Raw genomic sequence first — 15,430 nt, forward strand, 5'->3', positions numbered from 1 at the left:
GGAACAACACCTCGTATTCCGCTTTGGTAGTCTCCAACCTGACAGTCTCAACATCTTTTTCTCTAACTTCTGGTAACCGCACCCCCCCCCCCCCCCCCCCCCCCACCCCGTATCTTCAAGGCAGTCCATGAGCAAACACCAACTGTTTATTTCCCTCCACAGATTCTGCCTGACCTGCTGAGTTCCTCCAGCATTTTGTCTGTTGCTCCAAATTCCAGCATCTGGGGAATCTCTTGTGTCTACTGAAAGTGGCAGTTGTCCAGACTGAATGATGGTAGTTAGGGCTGGCGCATAACAAAAAGTGTATCCAGGAGAGGCATAAATAGGAAGCAATGAATGAAATCTGAAATTACCAGGAGAGGGAGAAAACCGAATGAAATATTGAATGCAAGCCTTGGAATGGCTGATGATCTGAAAGTGAGTCTGAAAGGGTGCAATGTGCCTTGGTAAAAGATGTGTTTGAAGCTTACTTTGAGCTTTATTCAAGTGGTACAGGAGGAAAAAAGATATTTGTATGGTATTGGAATAGGAAAATAAAATTACAGGCATTTTAGAAGCTCGGGTCAGCCTTGCAGAATGACTGGAGGTGTTCTGCAAAGCCATCACCTGGTCTGTATTTGGTTTAGAGGAAACCACGTTCTGAACACTGAATGTAGGATACCAAATTAAAAGAGGTACACATAATTAGCTGTTTCACCTTGCAAGAATGTTTGGGTCCCTGGATTGCATGAAGAGAGGAGATGAAAGGACAGGTGTTACATCTCCTGTGATTGCACAGGTTGGTTCCTTGAGAATGGGAGTGGGTATTAGAAGAGTGAACCAGTAGCCTGGAAGGAGTGGTCGCTTTTGGAACCCTGAGCGGGCAAGATACATCTGGTGGTGGCATCATATTGGAGCAGATCTGAATGTAGAGTCTGGAGGAATGGAAGGTGAAAACAAAGGGAACCCTACCCTTATTCTGGGGTGGAGGAGAGGGATTGAGACCAGAAGTGCAAACAGTTCAGAGCAGATTTACAAGGCTGTTACCTGGAATTGGTGGGTTGCCATGAGGAAATGGATTAACTAGGCTTATATATTCTGGAGTTTAGTATAGTGAGAAGGGACTTGATTGAAACATGTAAGATCATATAAGTCTTGACAGGGTAGATGTGGAGAGGATGTTTCCTCTTGTGGAAGAACATAGAACATGGGTTCAATGTTTAAGAGATTGCCCACTTAAGGTAGAAATGAGTTGACTTTTTTCCCTCAAGAAGCTTGAGAGTCTTTGGGACACCTTCAAAGGGCAGTCGAAACAGAGCCTGAGAATATTTTTAAGGCAAAGGTAGATAGTAAGAGGTGAAAGGTTGCTAGGGTAGACTGGAATGTGTTGAGATTACAGCCATAATCTTACTGAATGGTGAAGTATGCTTGAAAGGCTGAGCGATTTGCTCCTGTTTTTATGTATATTTGCATGATTGAAAGAAAAAATGTTCCACTTATCCCTCAAAGAACCAGCAGGTCCAAAGAATGGCTTGGACCTGACCCATGCTGATTCCTGTACCAGCACCTTTTATTTGGAGGGAACTAAAGGGGAACAACTTAAGCCAGGGAAAGGAGGGTGGTAGTGAGGGGCACTGGGTGAACCTTTATTCAAAGAAGCAGTAAAGGGTCCTTGAGTCATCATTGATTGGGGTGTAGAGAGACTGGACATCCATAGTGAAAATGAGTCATTTGGTGCCAGAAAACAGGAAACCATTACAGTGGTGGTGTTGGGACTATTCATGGGAAGGAATGAGACGAGGGGAAAAACATAGAATCATGGTAGACAGAAATAAGCTCTTTTGAGCAAAAGAAATGGGCTGAAATGATCGAACAATTGGAACTGCTACATGTCAATCGTAGGGAGGAGCAAAAGGAGCAAGTGGGTTAAGTGTGGTTGAGGAACTATGTGATGTTCAGAGCTGTAGAAAGGAAAAATTATAGAGAAGAAGAGATCAATGACTTTGTGGAAAACAATCGCCTTATGTTCTCTGGTGGGGTCATAATTCAGAGGATGTTATGAAGAGATGTCAGAGAGCTGGTGCTCAGCGATAAGTACGCAAATAAAAAATGGTATTACCCTGGTCAGCAGGTTGATGATATTGTTGGTGTTAATCCTTCTGTGAGCCAAGTGCTCCAAGTTCAGAGTGGCGTAGGTTGGTGTACGTAGATGGAGTGGGAAAATTGAGGCAGTGTCACGCTTGTGTTTTGAAATTAATAAACTCAAAGAATAAGTGATCAGAATGAGATTTCCAGCAAAAATGTCCACTGTCTGGTTAAGTATGGGAGCTCAACGTCACATTGCATTTGGATTTCATTGAGATGGAAATATAGGGAGAAGGAAACTGTGAGCTTTGCTAATGACTGACTGATTGTTCTGGATGAAGGAGGGTGGGTCAGAAGGGATATGAAAACACAACAAGGGATAGGATTAGGAGGAGGATGTCAGAGGAAAGGAAGATCTGGAGGACTGTTGTATTCATAACTGAAGTTTGCAGTCTCTGACACCTGAAAGAAAGAACAAAAAATATTTTGATAACGCACTGAATCTGGTGAAGGACAAAATAGAACTAGGGACCAGGGTCTGCAATATTTTTCTTTCCCAAAAGGCAGTCCATGAGCAATGTCCTTAAAGGGACTGAACAGACCAGCAGTTAAATCAAATATTACAGATGGATGGATTATTAAAAAAAAATGCATGATTTTTTTTACATTAAATCAGAGATGTAAATTTAAAATAGTGAAATATGGATAAAATTGTAACTCTTTGAAGGAATGTATTTACTCAAAGTGGGCATTATCTAGAGTAATCAGTAAGATTGGGGAATTGAGACAAAGCATTGCAGTTCATTGATAGAGTTACAGATGGGCTTCAATGACCTTGCCCTAGCACTGACTTGTATTTTTTATAGTATAATAATAACTTTAATTTTATCTTTCATTAGTTAATATTCCCCACTTTCTCAGGGATGGTATTATTTTAAATTTTAGTAACTCTTGTTTAAGTTAATTTTGTCTCATCTTCAGTGTATTTCCCTCTAGAAGAACAGTCTACTTATAGCTTTAAAAATTAGCCTTCACACATATAGCATCCCATTTTGAAATGCACAAGAGGTTGCATCTTACATGAAATTTCAGACTGCTGTTGAGAATAGATATGATTAATGATGTTAGCTAGCCCTTTGGGTCTTAATATCCATACAATTAATCACACAGTAACAGATGGAATGTCACAGTTGTGTAAAATCTACAAAACAAACATCATCTAATAAGCCATGGCAAATAAAATTTTTAGTGCTTGGATTGAGTCATTTTAAAAAAAAATTGGTTTGTAATATGTATTTTTTTGTGGGAGGCCTAAAGCCATAAAAATTAGCATTTTTCTTTGGATTTAAACCATCAAAAATTGGACTGGATGGTCAGATTACTTTTTAAAAAAAACTGCAACAAGCTTTAATTAACCACTCTTCCATTTGCCTCAGGATATGTAGAGATGAGTTACTGTAGGGTTGGTTAAAGCATTTCCAACTATCGTATTTTTTCCTTCCTGCATCTCTTTTATTTGTTCCTCTTCACTTCATTTTCGTATACTAGATTGTATTTTGTGCATCTATTATGCAAAAGATGTGCTTTACAAATTATATGTACTAAATGAAGAATTTTATGCTGATTTATGTTTAAATAACTTCTTTTGAGGTGTACCTGAAAAGCTGTTTAACCTGGTAAGCAGTGGCTATTTGGAGTCCTATATGTAAAACATCTGGCAGTCACGGTTAAAAATCTTTGACTTTTTTTTCAAGAAAAATTCTTGGACATAAGCATTCTTATATTTAGTATGGGCAAAATTTTGCATCAAAATTACTAATTCCCTCAGACAGCCCATGTTGGTTTATTCTACCATATGCAGATGAGAAATGATTTAAATAAGGTTTAAGCATTTGTTTTGCTTGCATGTAAATTAATCACCGTTTCCTTTTTAAAAAGTTGGCAATAAAAGTAGATATCCAGCACCTTGATGAAACTCTTTTGAGTTGGGGATGGCAGTTCTTTTTAAAAATAGATCCAGACCATAGATGTAGATAAGTGGCAAAATCGCAACGTAACTACATCTATGCTTGTAAATGGATAGAAACCTGACATCCTTAGCTGATTTAGCCTGTGTGATTCCAGACCCAGTACAGGCTACTATTGTGTTATGGGCGTTTAGGTCACGGAAATTCTCCCTTACAGAATTCACAAATCGCTACCCAAAAAATTGAGATATGGAATAAAGTTTGCTCTCATGGAATTTATGTGGGGGGGGGAGTAAATAAATCAACACATTTTTTTTTCAACTCACGTTTCTTGATGCACACATCGATGATGCAGCTTTGCGTTATGAAAAATTATGATGTGGCCCGTTTGCTAGGAACAAAGCCCACCCCCATAATGCAGGGATTGCTTGTATGTGGTACACTTAACTTTACCCTGAAATAACTAGCAAACTACTCAGTTCATGGTTTGATTATAGACAAACAATAAATGCCATCCGTGTCTTTTGATGTCTGAAGTGATGTGATCGCTCTAGAGGGTTATATGTTTGCACTAGATACTGACTTGCACAAGTATTAGAACTACTAATGTATTCATAGATTCATGGAGTTACACAGCACGGATACAGGCTCTTAGTCCCAACTTGTCCATACTGACCAAGTTTTCTAATTGAGCTAGTCCCATTTCCCAGTGTTTGGTCCATATTCCTCTTAAACCTTTCCTATCCGTGTACCTGTTTAAGTGTCTTTTAGCTGTTGTAATTGTACCCACCTCTACCATTTCCTTGGGCAGCCTGTTCCATCTACCCACCATCCTCCATGTTTAAAACAAAATGTTGCTTCTCAGATCCCTTTTAAATCTTTTCACTTGCCTTATTCAGCCTGCACTTAGTTTTACCAGCATTCATAGGATCGTTGAGTGCCTTGCCTTCATGTTGTAGATTACTGGAAAATGGTAAATGTAATAACACAATTAAACTTAAGTTTCTTCATTTTGATCCTGACCTTTTTATTGAACAGTACCAATAGAATATTGAGTCATGTTTCTGTTTAGTTTTGTTTCATTGTATGTTAGCATATGCCATGCATAATTCTCAAATCGAGGGAACAGAGAAGTTCACAGAAATTTGCTGGCAGAAACTAAGTGATGTAAGGTGATTCATCTGATTTTAGCATTTATTACAACAGTAAGTAGAAATCAGTGGGAAACTATATGGCCTATCATAATCTACTCGAGATTAGTAATTTGAATGCTCATTTTAATAATCCATGAGAATATTTGCAAATAGATTCATTAGAACAAATGCATGAAAGAAAGCATTGAAGTCAGTGTATGGTGGAAACCTGATTGTGAGCATGTTAATCCTTTTATTCGTCTGTGGATCCTAGAGGTGAACCAGGGGACCATATTTCCTAATGGTGGGAAATTAAATAACTTGTTGAAATAAAAACTGTTTGCTGGAAATATAATGCAAGTCAGGAGGGGGATACCGAGTTAAGGTTCACGGGTTAATGACTTTTTATTAGGTCAGGAAAATGTTGGAGATAAAACAAAGTTTGAGATGCAGAGTAAGAGGAGCAGATAGAAGGAACAAAGGAAATGTTAGTGATAAAAAGGACAACTGAAGATGATGGAAATCTGAAATAAAAACAGAAAATTCTGGAAACATTCAGCCAATTAGGCAACCTTTGCAGAAAGAAAAGCAGTTGAAGTTTCAAATTAAAGACTCCTTGGAAAGATTGATGATAAAGTGGAATGCTGCTGAGGTTAAATCATAAAGGTTATGTGAAAGACTACAAGTAAATTGTTGTTTTGACTAGGATGTGTATAGGGCCATGGACGCTGGGAAAAGAAGGAAGTAAATGGGCAGGATTTGCATCTCCTTGCATAGGAATGTACCTTGTGAAGGAGAGGGTTTGTGGATGGTGATGGTTCATGGAGTTAAGGAGGGAATGGTCCCTTTGGAATATTCAAAATGAAAGGAGTTAATATAATCAAAGTAATTGTAGGTGTTATGGCTTGATATTTATTGGTCACTTGTCTAACCCCAAAAATCTAGCTTTCCAAACAAAGATGGAGCATGGGAATGGAAGAGTTGGAGATGGATCACAGTAAAATGAGGGAAAGGTCGAAGTTGATAGATAAACTGTTGAAAATTTTCTGGTTCAGTGCAAGACCAGGAAATGACACCATCTCATTCTCCTAAGTTCTGTGCCTCTTTGACATAATTTTGATGATGCCATCTTTAATTCCAATGTTTTTGATATCTTACTTTATTCTCAATTGAAGATTGTTCTCCATTTTACTAAAGAAGGTCTTTGACCATATCTGTTGCATTTTCTGCATCTGCTTTTGTCTTTTCTCTGTCTCCCAAAACCTCAACAGGGTTTCTACCTTTCTTCACCTTCCAGCACACCAGCCTCTTTATTGAACACATACTGTATTCTTCTTTCGCTTCTGCACCCTCCGCTATGTTCAAATGTATCTTGCCTTCCCACCATCTTTCAGCATCATGAATGGACTGTTCCCTCTACAACACCCTGGTCTACTCGAGTGTTACAACCAACAACCTCTGCGCTTTCCATTGCACATTCCTGTGCAAACATAGATGATACAACTTTTGCCTTTTTTTACCTTTTACCATTTCTACCTTCCATGGGTCCATTCTTCCCAGTTGAAACTGTGATATACTTGTACTTTTTTTTTCCATTTATTGTATTCTATTAATTGCTATTGGTGTTGTCTCTTTTACATTGGGGAAACCAAATACATTTTGTGTAAATGCTCAGTAAACTTTCTCCATTCAATTCATTACTGTAACTGCACTACTGGCTGCATGCCACTGTAGTTCTGTCCTACTTCCACTCTCATCTTTTATTGATCCTTGCTGCAACCTTCCAACATGGCCTATTTCAAACTTCTAGACTCAAATATTCACCAATTACAACTAATCATTCTTCTGCACCCACTTTTACCTCCTCTGGAACATCTTGTCTCGCTCTGTCACCACACTACTTTGCTTTACACCACCATCCCCGTTGTTACTTAATCTTTATTTTCTTCTACTCTGTGTCACAGAACTTACCTTTTGTTCTTTCTACTGACTCGGGTTTCTCTGCATATTAAAACATGTATTATCACTAACTTTTCCCAGTTCTCATGAAAGGTCAGTGACCTGAAATGTTAATTCTGTTTCTCTGCTGCCTGGTTGCTGAATAATCCACGGAACTTTGTTTTTAGTTCTGATTTCCAGCATCAGTAGCATTTGCTTTTTTACATAAATTGCTGATACAAGATTGACAGTTAAGTTGACATTAACTATCTTTTTCATATTTTCATTTGCCTTCACTGTCGCTTAATTTATTTTTGGATTAGATGTTTGTGCTGGAAGCACTTAAAGGAAAGCAAAAGCAATATATTGCAGATGTTGGATTTCTGAAATTATAACCAATAGTGCTGGAATGACACAGTATGCAAGCCATCTTTTTACAATTTAGCACATTGCAAGTGATTTTAGTTTGTTCCATATTTGTCTCCATTTTGGAGAATTTGATGATTTTGATTTCATTAAAATGAATGGGAATGTTATCTCAGCAGTAAATATTGTGGCCCAGATTTTGCCAAAAATATTGTGAGGCTTACAATGCTCATTATTATTAAAGTGCAAAATCAAACACTAGTTCAGGAGCAGTTAAATATGATCCTGACCCTGGTGTTGCTGAAGCTTCGGAATGGTATCTTGTAGCACTCAGATAATATATACCCACTATGAAAAATATTTTCTGGTGTAAGTGTATTTTTGGTGACATGCTAAATCATAATCATTGCCACAAATTATCTCAAGCACTGAAAATTAAATTTTACATGACTTGATTCTACAGCTTTTATTGTTAGAGATCTTTTAAAAATATCAGTATCCAGTTTCCTGTATCCTTTGCATCAAATCTGCATATTGAATCTTTTTGTTCCTCATTACACTTTTTCTACATGATTTGACTTTGAAAAAAGGTATTCTGATGCTTTTAGGTTCTGGTCTGGTATTAATTAGTCAGAGTCAGAGAGTCGTACAGCACGGAAACAGGCCCTTCGGCCCGACCAGTCCATGCTGACCAAGATTCCCATCTAAGCTAGTCCCATTTGCTCGTGTTTGGCCCGTGTCCCTCTAAACCTTTCTTATCCATGTACCTGTCCAAGTATCTTTTAAATGTTGTTAATGTACCTGCCTCAACCACTTCCTTTGGTAGTTCGTTCCACATCTGGGTGAAAAAGTTGCCCCTCAGGTTCCTATTAAAGCTCTCCCCTCTCATCTTAAACCTATGCCTTCTAGTTCTTGATTCTTCAACCCTGGGTAAAAGATTCAGTGCATTCACCCTATCTATGCCCCTCATGATTTTATACACCTCTACAAGGTCATCCCTCAGAGTCCTTCGCTCCAAAGAATAAAGACCCAGCCTGTCCAACCTCTCTCCATATGATAACCACTTACTTTTAAACATTGTTAATGTACATCCCCCTACCACCTCCTCTGGCAGCATGCTCCACACACCGACCACCCCTCATGGAAAAACCCACCTCTCAGGTCCCCCTTAAATCTTTCCTCTCTTCCCCCCCCAGAAACAGACTGTGACCATCCACCTTTTCGGTGTCCCCTATGATCCTATTCACGTTACAGCTGCACAAGACGTTGACGAGACCACACCTGGAGCACCGCACAAAGCCCTGGCTGTCCAGCTACAGGATGGATGACATAAAGCCAGAGAGGGTGCAGAAAAGACCCACGAGGATGCTACCGTGACCAGAGGGCCCAAGCTACGAGGAGAGATGGGACAGGCTGGGACTGCCCTCCCCTGAGCAAAGGAGGCCGAGAAGGTGCCCCGACAGAGGTCCACAAAATCATGAGGGGCACAGACAAGGCAGATGGCCACAGTCCCCTTCTCCCAAGGCAGGGGAGTCCAAAACTAGAGGGCACAGGTCCAAGCTGAGGGGGGGAAAAGACCCAAAGGGGCAAGTCCCTCACCTAGAGGGCGGTGGGTGCACGGAACGAGCCACCAGAGGAAGTAGCAGAGGCGGGCACAGTCACAATGCTTAGAAGACATTTGGACAAGCACGTGAAGAGGAAAGGTTTAGAGTCTGTAATCTGATGGGTTAAGGCATAGTTGTGGGCCCTGTTTGCATTGGTACTGATCCCTTGCAGCAGCCACTGATCCACATTGTCTTCCTCAGAGTAGTAAATTCAACAGAAAAAGTCCATAGAAATATGGGTAGGTACTGGTATAATATATGGTTGGCATTACAATATTTGGTTGACCACAGTACTTGGACTATATAACTTCATTTACCTACTAAATATGTTTGATGTTAACATCATTTGTTGCATTCCTTACATATTTTCCAGTTGTTTGAAAATATTGTGCTTGAAAAATACTGTATCTGAGTTGATGAATAATCTGAAATGTGTGTGATTTAACTCTGATTTAGGCTGAATAAAGGGGGAATCAGTGAAAGTAGAAGATGTAAAGGCATTTTCAGTGCATTGGAGTTTACTGTAAGAGTAGTCTGGCAGTTATTTAAAAATAACTAAATAGGTTTCTGGGCTGTTGGGTGCTGAAAATCCACCATATTGCCAGACACTTGGAAAATTGCCATTCTTCCTGAAAAAAATGGTGGTTTGCTAAGAATAGATTCTTGGTATTAGTTGGAATAGTATCCTGGTGACCATGACTACTATTCTACCAGCATCTTAGATTTGAACTGGGTGAAGGTATAAACTAATGAAAAACATTTGAAATGGGGGGAAAAAGGTACAAATTTGAAATAATATGGAATGAAATGGAATAATTCTTCATGATTAATTTTGACCATAGAATATAAATATGTTTATGCATGTTTTACTGATTTTTTTTAAACTTTAAATTACATTTTTCATGTCAGTATGGAGGTTGTTCAGATCCTGGCACTTTTAAGAAAAGATGATAACTAAAAACAATTCATTAGCTCATTTTAACAGTTGGTAAACAGCTCGCAACCATTGTACTGCAAATTCTCTAATCCCAAGGATTTGTGTTATTCAGCAGACCTACCCTTTGTGGTAGGGTGTTTAAAACACCGGGTCAGATCTTGCTGGCCTGGCGGGTGGGTGCCCCCAACTGTCTGGAATTGCTGTCCACTTGCAGCTGGATGCAAGGGGTCAATTTCATTGGCCCTCTTCATCCTGGTGTCCAGCAGCATAGTTTGAGTGATAGGAGATACAGTAAGGACACGCTACCTTTAAGAGGGTCCTGAGAGCCTTTGACTATCTGCAAAATTGGTAGTTGTGAAAGCTGTGAGTCATTTTAAATAGTTAATGTGTCTGACATTCAGTGATGTTCTTAAAACTGAAGTATATGTTTAAAAAAAGTAATTGCATAACTATCCATAAGTAATTAAATACAGTTAAAGTAAAATCAAATAATTAAAATGTAACGTGCTTTCTCCTTTGCCTCCAAACCATATTCATGGGGTCTCATCATGTGTTAGGAAGCCTGAAATCCCACACCACTAGGTTGAAGAACAGCTACTTCTCTTGAACCAACCTAATTACTGCAGTTTAGCAACACTATGATCACTTTGCACAGAACTGGATTTTTTTTTGTTCTGATTGTGTTCTTTCTTGTAAAAATGTGTATAATTTATGTTTGTTTTTCTTGTGAATGCTGCTTATCTGATACTATGTGCCTGTGATGCTACTGCAAGTAAGTTTTTCATTGCACCTGTACACACGTGTATTTGTGCACATGACAATAAACTCACCTTTGATTTTGAGGATCTAAGAAGCAAATTCCCCAGGATTATGCTGAGGAATCCCATCAGGAGTGCCTGTGCTGCTGCATTCCATCTGGATTCCACATGGACTCCATTGGTAAATTGATTTATTATTGTCACATGTACCGAGGTACAGTGAAAAACTTTTCTTGCATACTGTCCATACAGATCTCTACATTACAGCAGTACATTTAGGAAGTACAAGGTAAAACAATAACAATGCAGTATGAAGTTACAGAGAAAGTGCACTGCAGGCAAACAATAAGGTGCAAGGCCATAACGAGGCAGATTGCGAGGTTAAGAGTCCATTTTATTGTACTAGGGGACCATTCAGTAGTCTTATAACAGTGAGATAGAAGCTGTCATTGAGCTTGGTGGTACATGCTTTCAGGCTTTTGTATCTTCTGCTCGATGGGATGGGGAAGAAGAGAGAATGGCCAGGGTGGGTGGGGTCTTTGATTATATTGGCTGCTTTACCTAGGCAGTGAAAAGTGTAGACAGTCCATGGAGTGGAGATGCCATACCAAGCTGTGATGCATCCGGATTGGATGCTTTGTATGGTGCATCCATAAAAATTGGTGAGGGTCAAAGGGGACATGTCAAATTTCTTTCGCCTCCTGAGGAAGTAGAGTAAACTACTGTCAGAGTAAACTGATAGGTTGGGCCTGCAAATTTGGCATTATATTCCAGGCTTTTTCATTTGGACACTGCATGTGCGCTTCTTAGTACAGTTTAAGTGGCTGAGCCCAATGATTCCATTTGGAACCATCAACTTTTACCAGTGAGATCTGATCCAGTGAATTTCATTGATAGCCACTTTCAAACTTTCACATGGAAGCTGTCAGGGCAAGCTTTCATTCGGCTTAGAGGAATGAAGTTAGTAATTTAAGTAGGCAATTGTTGTAGAAGTACTAGAAAATATATGGTCTAATGATGATGAGATGCTAAAAAGGCTGGATGTATATATTGATTGGGTAATTAATTAAGAACATGATTGCAGGGAATTCCAAGGGGAGAGAATACAGAATCAAGTTTAGGGTTGAAATCACTAAGGATGAGTGCAGAAACAAATTAGAAGATCGGAACCAGGAAATTTTCAAAGGATTTGAGAAGAGGGTAGATAATGAGAATATTGAATGTGGAAGCCTGGCAGAAGATGTGGTGTTCAAAAGAAAAATATCGAAGGAGCTAGGGTACCTAATGCCACAGTAAGGTTTAGAAGTTTACTCCATATACCTAAACAACAATTTTAATTATTGAGGCAGGAGTCATTGCAGTGAATGAGGCAGGACCAGGAGAGCAATGAAGATGAAAACTGTATTTAGTAGGGGTTGGAGACTTTGAAAGACAGTGTTAGAAATGGATGTGTACAAGAAGATCAGTGAAAATGGTTGGAGGCAAAGCAAGGAAGGGAAAAGAAGGATGAAGTTTCAATAAGAGCCAGTAATAGTCAATGGCATTACCATTCAATGTTGGGACCACAGAGTGAAAAGGAAATTTCTCATTTATCGAGAAGCCACGACTGAAGAAAATAGCTTAATTGTCAGGATACTTGAAATGTGAGTGAAAATCAACAAAAATACTGCAGATGTTGGAAGTCTGAAATAAAAGCAAAAAATGCTAGAAGCACTCAATGTGTCAGGCAGCTTCAGGGGATTTAGAAAAAATTTCAGGTCTGAAACTGAAAAAGAGAAAACAAATTAGTTTTCAGTCGCAGAGAAGATGGGGGAGGGATGGTAAAACAAAGGGAGTATTTCTGATAGGGTGGGACCAAATTAGTTAATATAGTAGTTAGAGTAGCGGCTAGAGGTACATTATGCTTCTTGTCTGTGTAATGCATTGTTAACAGCAGGGCTATGGGACATGCGCAGCAGGCCTGACTATACTGCTAGAAAAAGAAACTGGGCCAAAATGATGGGAAGGAGTAATGGCCATTTTTGATACAGACAGACAGTTACCTAAAGTTGGAGAATTTGATATCAGGTCCAAAAGGCTACAACTTGCCCAGACAGAAGATGGAATGTTGTTGTTCAAGCTTGTCTCGGGCCTCCTTGTAACAATGCAGGAGGCCATAGACTGGTTAAAGTGGGAGTGCAATGGTGAATTGAAGTGGTGGTGAACTGAAAACTCAGGGTGTTTGGTTTCTCTAATGCAGAAGAGACCCTGCAATTGTCTTTTCTATGTCTCTTCATATCAAGTGAATGATCTCCAGGGTTACTGTCACAAATAGATTATTATTTAACACCTTGTATCCTGTATCAATTCTTCTATATACTATTTTTAGAATGTAACATTTTTTGAAGACATTATTGAATACACTCAAAAGAAAATTAACACACCACCTCCATCTAGTGGTTGATCACACAAAAATTGTAGACTATGAAGAACACATATGAAATTCTGTTAACTATTTCACTTTTTGCTAGATTGCAAATGAATAATGTTTTGTAGCACATAACATTTTATTCTGTATGATTCCAATTTGCAGGTTGGTCGTACTGTGAAAAAACATCTTCTGTATTACATATCAAGATATTGTTCCAGTGTAGTTCATTGCTTAATTACAGTGGAATCTTGGAAAATGTTTACTAATTTTGAAGTATGAAGCTTTGTGTTTACAGGTCACTTTCTTACCCATTATAACTATTTGAATATTATTTTAGCTATTTATTTGCTAGTTGTTTATTTGCTAGGTCAAGAAAGCTTATTATACAAGTTATGAACTTGTCTGAGAAACATTAATGGCAAGACAATGATGTCTGAATTTAAAGTCCTCTTTTCAATCAGCAGCTTCACAGCAAACTTATGGTTGTGTTTTATTGCTAATTTATAACTATCAATAGCAGCTCAGTATTTGTATAGTGCCGTCAACAAAGTTAAATGTCCAGAGATACCACAGCAGAATATTTACATGCAAGATTTAAGTATAAGGTGCCATTAGAATAGGTGAGATGTAGGTTTGAGTGCCTTGGGAAACGAGAGGGAGGTTTAGGAAAGGAATTCTGTAGTTTAGAGGTTAAGCATTTGTGGCAAAACAGTAAAAATTAAGAATATTTGAAATGCCAGGCATGAGGAGTGTCAAAATTTCCAGAGGGGAGTTGTTGGGCTAAAAAAGATTAAAGGAGTAAGAAGGGGTGAGGTCATAGAAGGATTTTGAACACAAAGAAGAGAATTCAGAAATAATTCAAGCCAATGTTGTTCATGAAGCATGACTCTTTTGGAGGGAATTCTGTTACATTTCACGTGGGTTGGATGAGCTTCAGTTAATCAAAAGTGGGAGGCCAACTCAGAAGTGCATTCAGATGGAGCTGAAGGGCCTGTTTCTGTTCTGTCAACTCTGATTCAATAATGGTATACAATGGGGAGCGAAGACATTGTAAGTAATTCTCTAGTTATACCTGAATGGAATAGAAGCAATTGAGTGCTGCCTTGCCCTCTTGGACAATGGAAGAGAGGCATTGGAAAGGATAGCTTTGTGTACCAAAGGCAGGTGAAGAGAAGGAAGTATTTTATTACCACCATCAGAGCAACAACTTTGATTTACATAGTGCCATTAGCATTGATGACCCATAATGCTTCACAGGAGCATCTTGAAGCAAAAGGTAGTGAGACTGTACCGCATATGGGGATGTTAATGTGTTGACCAAAACTTTGGTTAAAGAAGTATGTTTTATGGAGTGTATTAAGGAAGAAAGGAGGAAAAAAAGTTTTAGGGTAGGAATTCCAGAGATCAGGACCTTGACAGCTGCAGTTATGACTGCCAATGATGAGCCATTTAAATTTGGGATTGTCAGTGAAGAAGGACAGCTGTCTCAATAGATCTCAAAAGTTCCAGGACTAAAGGTGATAGGAATTTGGAAAGCTTTGAGGGATTTGAAATTAAGGATAATAATTTTAAAATTGAGACGTTACTTAGCTCTGAGCCAAAAGCCAAGGTAGATCGGGAAGTAGTGTTGGTAGGGGGGAAAACAAGTAAGGAACTCTGAATTCAGTGTGAATTGGAACTTGGACACCTGTGGTCCATCATAGGTTACTGTTTGTGGCTTTGCCAAGGGTCTTTACAATGTAGTTTTACAGGAGACTTATTTACCCAAAAGAAAGAACCATTTTTATCAGAGATGAGCTTTTCCTGTCATGTACCTTTTTAGAGATGATATTGAAGGATCATTGCATGAAGTTGTGGAGTTAGGTTGCCTGAATAGCCTTTCAACTGGGAATTGAGTTACAGAACATAAATGAACAGGCTTAAGTCTGAAAATAAGTTTCTTTTGTTTTAAAGGTACAAGGCAGTCTTCTACCAGCTGATCTAAAATATCAGCACTTGTTTTTGAAGCTAAACATTCAATGTGAGCCTGATATAAGATATTGCTGCTTGCTGATGTGACGTGAAAGAAGCATCAACAAATTTAAAAACCTTACTGTTTAGGAATGAGAGTGAGTGTTGTAGTTTTTCATTGGGTGCGATTTTAATCTTTGGTGTCCCGTTAAAGCAAAGTGATAATCTCCCTCCTTAATTTGTAGGGGATGGAAGATAGTGAGAGAGTGGAAAATGCTAACTTAAAATTTAAAAGCTGTTGAA

At 38.8% G+C, this 15,430-nt stretch overlaps 1 protein-coding gene across 5 annotated transcripts in view; it reads left to right on the forward strand.

Moving 5' to 3' along the window:
* invs (inversin) overlaps positions 1-15,430 on the forward strand; it is a 356,685-nt gene that overhangs the window by 24,816 nt on the left and 316,439 nt on the right. The gene's annotated exons all lie outside the window — the stretch shown is intronic.

The sequence above is a fragment of the Pristis pectinata genome, chromosome 5, assembly GCF_009764475.1.
Source record: "Pristis pectinata isolate sPriPec2 chromosome 5, sPriPec2.1.pri, whole genome shotgun sequence".
Taxonomy (NCBI): domain Eukaryota; kingdom Metazoa; phylum Chordata; class Chondrichthyes; order Rhinopristiformes; family Pristidae; genus Pristis; species Pristis pectinata.